The following is a 7,558-nucleotide window of genomic DNA, read 5'->3' on the forward strand; positions in this document are numbered from 1 at the left end:
GGTTAATTCTAATTTAATACTTAGTAATTGATATAAAGGAAGTACTATCACATAGACGTTCATGGTCAGTTCAGTCCATCTACAGAGAAGGGAACATTTTAGCACATCTGTTAGCAAAGAGTGGCATACAGAGGGATGAGGAACTTTACTGGATGGAAGATGTTCCTGCTGAGTTATTATCTTTTGTAGCAAAGGAGAAACCTTGTAATGAGCCATGCTCAGTTATCCCTCAATGAAATGAAATCAGAGTTTATATGATCAAAATATATATATATATATATATATATGGCCCAACGTAAGAATGCACATCCAAATCATATTCGGTCACGACTTAGGGCGTAAATGTCATAACCTAAGATGCAAGTTTAAATAAATAAATAAAAACAAGCCCAAAATACTTGAAAAGGGAGGTCAAGCCCATCGTAAGGTTCCATGTCTATTAAGCCCACATCAAGCCATACGATAATGAATTTTACTATATATAAGTACAGTTATGTATTAATCTATATATCAATATTGATTTATTTAAAGGAGTGAAGGGAGAGTGAGAGGCGTGCATGGCTTACCGAAAGGGTGTGCGGCAAATCTGGGTGGTTGAGCTGTGGTGGAGGATGAAGGCCAACACTTTCTGAGCTCTCTAGTGGTGTTTCGACTTCCCTATGGTGATCTCTGCAACCATGTACTCTAGATGATTTCTGAAAGGAGGCTACGATGGTTTTACTGAGGGAGTAGTTTTTGTGTTTTTGATTGTGTATAACTCTTGGGCTATGGTTTTCCTTGTGGCTGGGTGTGAAAAAAAAAAACAGTTCTTTTGGAGGCAGTCGGCCCACACGAACAGTGTGCAGTTGGCTGACTGACGTGGCAGCAGTTATATTAAAGAAAGAAAAGAAAAGGGAGAGAAGAAGAAGTAGAAGAGGAAAGAGGAAGTGCGGGAAAGAGAAATTGAAACGTGGGTTTTGGCACAGACGAAATACCGAAGCATTCGTGTGGCCTGAGACTTGTTCTTCAGATAGAGATTCAAAGCTTGTTCACATTGTGCTTTAGCTTCATGTGTTTCTGTGTGGTCATCTTCTTCGTGTGTTCTTCACATTGTGCTTTGAAACTAAGTGGAGAAAACTGGATCTGGAAGTCGTCTTTGTCTTCGGCGTCGTTTGTTTTCAGACTGGGTCGATCTGTCCTTGTCAAAACAGTTGGTGCAAACTAGTAAGATCTTCGTGTGGGTCTTTTTCTTCTTTATGTGGGTCTTCTTCTTCTTCGTGTGGGTCTTCTTGCTTGGTTGTTTTGTTGATTTTTTTTTTTTTTTTTTCTTTTCTTTTCATGGTTTGCAGGTTTACAGAGGTGTAGGAAGAGCTGCATATTAAGGTGGCTGAATATCTGAACCCTACTGTTAAATGTGAATGTTTCTCTGAGGAAGAAGATGATCTAATCATCAGACTCCATAATCTTCTGGAGAACAGGTTCTGATAATCTCTATATCTATATTATCTTTCTATTTTTTACCTTTTCATATTTTCTATTTTCATCCATATATTTGGCTGTTCTTCATAATTTTTATCCAAATAATTTTGTTGGATATAGAAAATTTGTGAAAAAGGTAATATATATTTTATGTACTTTGCTTTAATATATTCAGAGTAGGTGCCTGAATATATATCTAGCTGGTAAGACTTTATCAGTGTCATTCATTTGTTTGAATCAAAGCATGATTTTTTTCATATGAACAAGTCAAATATGCTTAAATGCAATTTTAAGTTTGTTCTATATCTCAACATCAAACAAAGCTGAATTCATACATTTCTTCTACAAATACAATCAAAATAAACTTGCATCTAGCAAATTCTACTGCACATGATGGTAAGTCTAATCATACTGAACCTTTAAACCAGTAGTAGTGGCTAATGTTTTAGTACAAAAACAATTGTTGCAATTCTGCTCAATCTGGATTCACAGATACCTGGTGAACTCTGCATTCCCAATTTTGAACTCCTCTCATATGGTTGTATCTTTGTGACAATATGCCTTTTAAATTTAAATTCTAAACTCATCAGGAGAAAGTGGAAATTACCCACTTTTCATGAGCAACTCGTGGCAAATCACTTAAACCTATTCTTGTTGCTCTATTGCCCTTGTTGGGATAGTAGGAAGACAATGGCTTATCTCTCTTATATCCCCATATTTGGTATGATATGAACATCATTGATCGGAAGAAATGGAAAATAATAGAATTTATGACTAAAACTTAACTTGCTATAATTTCTTATTTCTTAAATAGTTTGATAGAGTCATAATAGAAATAAAGTGAAATAAATGGATATAAATTAGAAATGGTATAATCCCTCATAGAAAGTGGCAAAAAGTGTTGGCCAACTTGTTGCTCTCGAGTGTGATAAAATACCATACCTCTGATAGGATGATGAATGCCCCATATGTGTGGGAATAAAGGTGGGGAATAGAGTTTCATTATGTGGCAGTTTGAATCCTACACGCTTTTATTTCTTCCAATTTTCAGTTTCTACCTTGCACAAGTCGTAACTTATACTTTTGGTTAAAAAAAAAAAGTCATAATTTCTACTTAAAAAAATGTCATGATCTCTAATCTGTAAATGTGTGAAGAGTTGGGGCTTTACCTCTCTAAATGTGCATTCATTGCAGGCTTTGGATTTTTGATTGCTGGAGAAATCAAGAAAGGCATCCATTGAGCACCTTGAGAAATTACATTTCATCTCTCAAGGAGGCAGCCTTTTGTTTCAACTTGCGAATCTATCTGAATCATACCTCAACTGTTGTAACTAGAATGGAATTTAGGTGAAGTCTTGTATTACATTGGAAAATGATCAGATCTACTATTCATATGTAATGGGTTCTCTGATACTGCTTATTTATAATCGTACATGGAGATCATGTAACTACTACCTCAAGTGGATCTTCAACTAATGACAATGGGGTTGAGCCAATTGTAATGGTGTTAAGCCTTTTTGTAATGATGATGCTTCAGCAGACTCAGCATCTGTTTAGTTTTATGGATGTGATGAATGTGGATGTGTTATTTCTGTAAGCTACCTGATGCATTTGGTAAATAAGTTCATGATCGTTTTTCAGTGCACAACAAAAGTTTTTGAGTGAAGAGTTTAACTACCCTTGCCATGCACAAGAAGAATCAATTTGTATAATTATTTTTATTTTTATTAAGTATAGCATAGCAAACAAAAGCACTGCCTAGCTTTTCACTGTATACACATTTATTCTCCATTGCAACAAGTGTTGAACCCTTTTTCTTAGCACTCTTAAATTTTAATGACATCATCTTCCACCTCACCAAACTTAGAAAACAACTCTCTCAACCCCTTTGTGTTATCTTCACATATTCTCTTCCATGAAACTTGAAGAACCTTCTCCTTATCCACCCTAGGCCTAGTAGTACCTGTACTCTCCTTCCTCATCCTGGGAACTCTCTACTTGTACCCGATGTCATATTTTCCCCTTTACTTGCATGCATTGCTCGTATTCTTGCAATCTCTTCTCTCAACTTCTTAGCAATTCTCTCCTCTTCTTCTCACTCTCTTGCATAAGGGTCAGGAGAAAAAGCTGACTGCTCCCTTTCCTCAAGGTCAGAAAATATCTTTCGTCTCTTTGCATCACGCTTGGATTCCTGCTCCTATATCAAAGAGAACCATAAGAGTTGTACCAAGGAAAAGTCAATTGAGTGAAAAGGCCACTTGTAAATGCAAGTAGCAAGCATCAAATCACCATTATAATTTTTTTTGTAAGCTGATATCAATATAAATAATAACTAGAAAGATGAACTTTTCATGAGAAAAAATAGAATCATAATACAAAGCAAAGATCATAAAGCAGAGAATAGAAACAATTTCACAACCTAACAACAGATTGCTTCCTAACTTATAAAAAAATACAACAGATTGCTTCCTATATCCTAACAGAAACAAAACTCAAAATCCAAGCTTATTGAGGCAACAGAATCCTCATAAAAGAAGACGCTGCAACAAGAGGCACTACCAGTATTAAAGCTTCTAGAAGAAAATCCTACAAGCACGAATCACAACATGACACCTGAAAAATCTCCAGAATATTCCTCTATAACTAACTGAATAAATGTGAACCATGTGATCAATGATTGTAATCTGATGAACATGTAGATATGTGCTGTCAAGTTGATGTATTAGGCATTAAAAATGAAATATACAGAATAGAAATGAGAATATGACTTCCTTTGAGACATTTTGTCGAGCACCTAGAGCACACTCTTCATTTCCTCTGTTTTTGTTGTTTCTTCAAAGCTTAATGCGATCCTAATTCACAAATGATACCATCCTTGAAATGCTCAAAACAAAATCCCAGCAAAGTATTGAAGATTCAGTAAGAAGAAGAACCCATATGAACTTGTTCTATACTAGTTGAATTAAAAAGGCGAAAATTCACTTTGATCCAAGGAAAACATAGAGGGAAAAATGGTATGGTGAGTTTTAAACATAGAGGGAAAAGATAGGTTTGATGAAAAATAATCACAGTATGTGATGTCTGTTTAGTAATGCCCCCCAAAAAACAAATATCGACTTGAGGAAGTGCAAACAAAACAAAAATTCAACAAAATCATCGACAGGATTAAGGAAGCGAAAACAGTAGCTGAGCAAAGAGGAGGAGGGATTGGATAGATATTGAGAGAAGGTGTATACTATTTTGCTGCTCGGCGACCTTCTATCATCTCCCTCTAGTCATATTGTTTCGCAAGAGTTTATAGGGTTTCCTTTTGGATCTTGGAGAGGTGAGAAAGTGCGACTACATGAGAGAAAGTGCAACTATCGCAAATGATCAGAATGTCATCCAAGTCCAAAACGCGCCATTTCATTACATGTAGGCATCTTGTTCGCCCACCGTTTGCGCATGGTGCTTGTCTCCAGCATTTTTCCAAAAAGAAAATGAGTAGAGAGTTGCTGAGATATATATATAGGAAAAATCTATTTGTCATCCTCACACTTCACACACCACACTTATTTTATTTTTTTTTTCATTTTTTTTATAATAAATATGTAGTGTGTGGATGATAAATAAAATTATTTAATTAGTTTAATAAGAATAAAATAAAATAAAAAATAATATTTTAATATATAAAATGTGTGGTGTAGGATGATGTGTAGCATTTCTCATATATATATATATATATATTCTTCGTACTATTGTTAAGAGATAAATTTACGTTGGAGAATTTGGCAGTGAGACTTAAACTGTGTTTGGATGTTATGTTAAGTTGAATTGAAATGAAAATTAAAAATTAAATAAAATATTATTATAATATAATTTTTTAATATTATTATTATTTTACGATTTGAAAAAATTAAATTATTTATTATATTTTATATTAAAATTTAAAAAAATTATAATAATAAGATAATATGAGTTTTAGAACTAAACTGGTCCTATCGGTGAGAGGGAATGAAAATATAATAGCAAAAATTTCTCATATAAGTCGGTATCTCATAAATCTTCGAGACGAAGAAATCAGCTGAAGGCCGAAATCTTTTAGGCCAAGAAACGTGGAAGACTTCCAAACTAATAAGATCATACTTAAAAATATAATATTAAATAAAAAGTTTGTTTCTACACAGCTATACCAATAATAATAAAATTTTAAAAGAAATTTTAAAATTCCTAACTAAAATATCGAGGGTTACAAATCTTCCCCTTAAAAGAAATATCATCATCTTAAAAGAAATCTCGTCCTCGATAAAAATGTAACTTATTGAAATAGATATTGAAATTTTTCCTTCATATCATCTTTATTGTTGAACCCAAGGTTTTGAATTTCTTGTAATTATATATCTACACATTGATTTTGATAATAACAAATGAATTTAAAGAATAAAAGAATCTCAAACTCAAATTGTCTATACAATAAAGTCAAGCACATTAAAGAATCAAGCATGAGCAAGAAAGGAATAAGTTCACATTAAATCTCATAGAGTAATGTTGTAAATCTTTTAAAAATTCGAAATTATGATTAAGTCTCAAAATTAATATTTTATCATAAAGCATTAAAATACTATTTCCACATGTATATAAATATTTTGAAAATTAAATTTGAAAATTTTAAAAGATGATTGATTGTCATCTTTCACATGTGCATGACATGATTAAAAATTTAAATTTTGAAAATTTTCAAATTGATTGATTGTCATCTTTCACATGTGTATGCTTTATTTGAATATTTTTAAAAGTAATTGATATTCTTTTTGACTTATGCAAAAAGTAGATGATTTTGTTCGAAAATTTTAAAAATATTAAAGATGATTGATTGTCATATTTCACATGTGCATGCTTTATTTGAATATTTTCAAAAGTGATTAATGCTCTTTTTGACTTATGCAAAAGGTAGATAATTTTGTTTGAAAAATTAATGCGAAAAGTAAAAAGATTAGGTTTGAAATTTTTAAAAAGTGAATGATATTATATTTGACAAATGAAAAAGAAGAAATTTTTATTTGAATTTTTTGAAAAAGTAAATAATGTTGTTTTTGACATGTGAATCTTTTTAAATTTGAATATGAAATCTCATATGCCTATGAATAGATTATTTGAGAGTTTCACATTTACAACACTAAGAACATACAACATTCATTTAAAACTTTCATTCTCTCTTCTTTAAGTATTGAGCCTTAAACCTTATTTATTTTGAGAGAGATGTAGTTTACGCTGTATTATTTTTATTTCATTCATTGAGAAGTATTTTCTGATAACCTACCCACTATCAGTTTTTGCATCAATAAAACGGTATGCATAACTCTTGTGCTTGTAGAAAGTGTTATACACAGGGAATAGTTGAATCACCACGTGTAAGGTGATTGCAAGTGTAAATGGTGTTCTACATATATCCTTTGTAGCGATATTGTTCAAATGTGTAATAGGTTTCTATCTCCACTTGAAAGAAGTTGAATAGTGAATTTAGGAATTCTCAAAGAGTAGCTTGAGGTGAGGACGTAGGCAGTGGAACCGAACCTCATTAAAATATTGAGTTTGCTTCTCTCATACACTTACTATTTATATTTATTATTATTTCATATTTTATTTATATTTTATATTGTGTATTTGATTTATAATTATTAACTTTTTAAATATAACCTAATTCACCCCCATCTTGTGTTAGTCATCTGGATAACAATTGGTATCAGAGTAAGAATTCTATTATAAGATTAACTATCTTTTGAGTTAAGATCTTATGGCTAACATTGCAGCTTCATTTGGTGAAGGTCAATCTAGCAGTCGGCCTTTACTCTTTTGTGGAGACAATTACTCATTCTGGAAAGTTAAAATGAGAATATTTATTGAGGCTCAAGGTTGTGAAATCTGGAAACGTATTGTAAATAGATTTTATATTCCAACAAAAGTGGTTGATGGAGTAAAGGTCAAAAGGGAAGAAGAAGAGTTTGATCGTGAAAACGATAGATTTTATACATTGAATTTAACTGCTATAAATTTATTATATAATACTCTCAATGGAAATGAGTTTAATAAAATAATGACTTGCGCTACGGTAAAGGAATTT

The 7,558-nt window shown here is 32.2% G+C and overlaps 2 long non-coding RNA genes across 2 annotated transcripts; one reads left to right on the forward strand and one right to left on the reverse strand.

Annotated features, from left to right (window-relative positions):
- Window positions 1–538: 538 nt before the first annotated feature.
- On the forward strand, window positions 539–3,106 carry LOC122280050. The gene is made up of 3 exons (XR_006229715.1): window positions 539–1,203; window positions 1,329–1,457; window positions 2,653–3,106. It is a non-coding gene; the product is annotated as an uncharacterized LOC122280050 (long non-coding RNA).
- Window positions 3,107–3,161: 55 nt separating this feature from the next.
- LOC122280048 lies at window positions 3,162–4,926 on the reverse strand. Its single transcript, XR_006229714.1, has 2 exons — window positions 4,695–4,926; window positions 3,162–4,310 (listed from the first exon to the last, which is right to left on the reverse strand). It is a non-coding gene; the product is annotated as an uncharacterized LOC122280048 (long non-coding RNA).
- Window positions 4,927–7,558: the final 2,632 nt, after the last annotated feature.

The sequence above is a fragment of the Carya illinoinensis genome, chromosome 10, assembly GCF_018687715.1.
Source record: "Carya illinoinensis cultivar Pawnee chromosome 10, C.illinoinensisPawnee_v1, whole genome shotgun sequence".
NCBI lineage: Eukaryota > Viridiplantae > Streptophyta > Magnoliopsida > Fagales > Juglandaceae > Carya > Carya illinoinensis.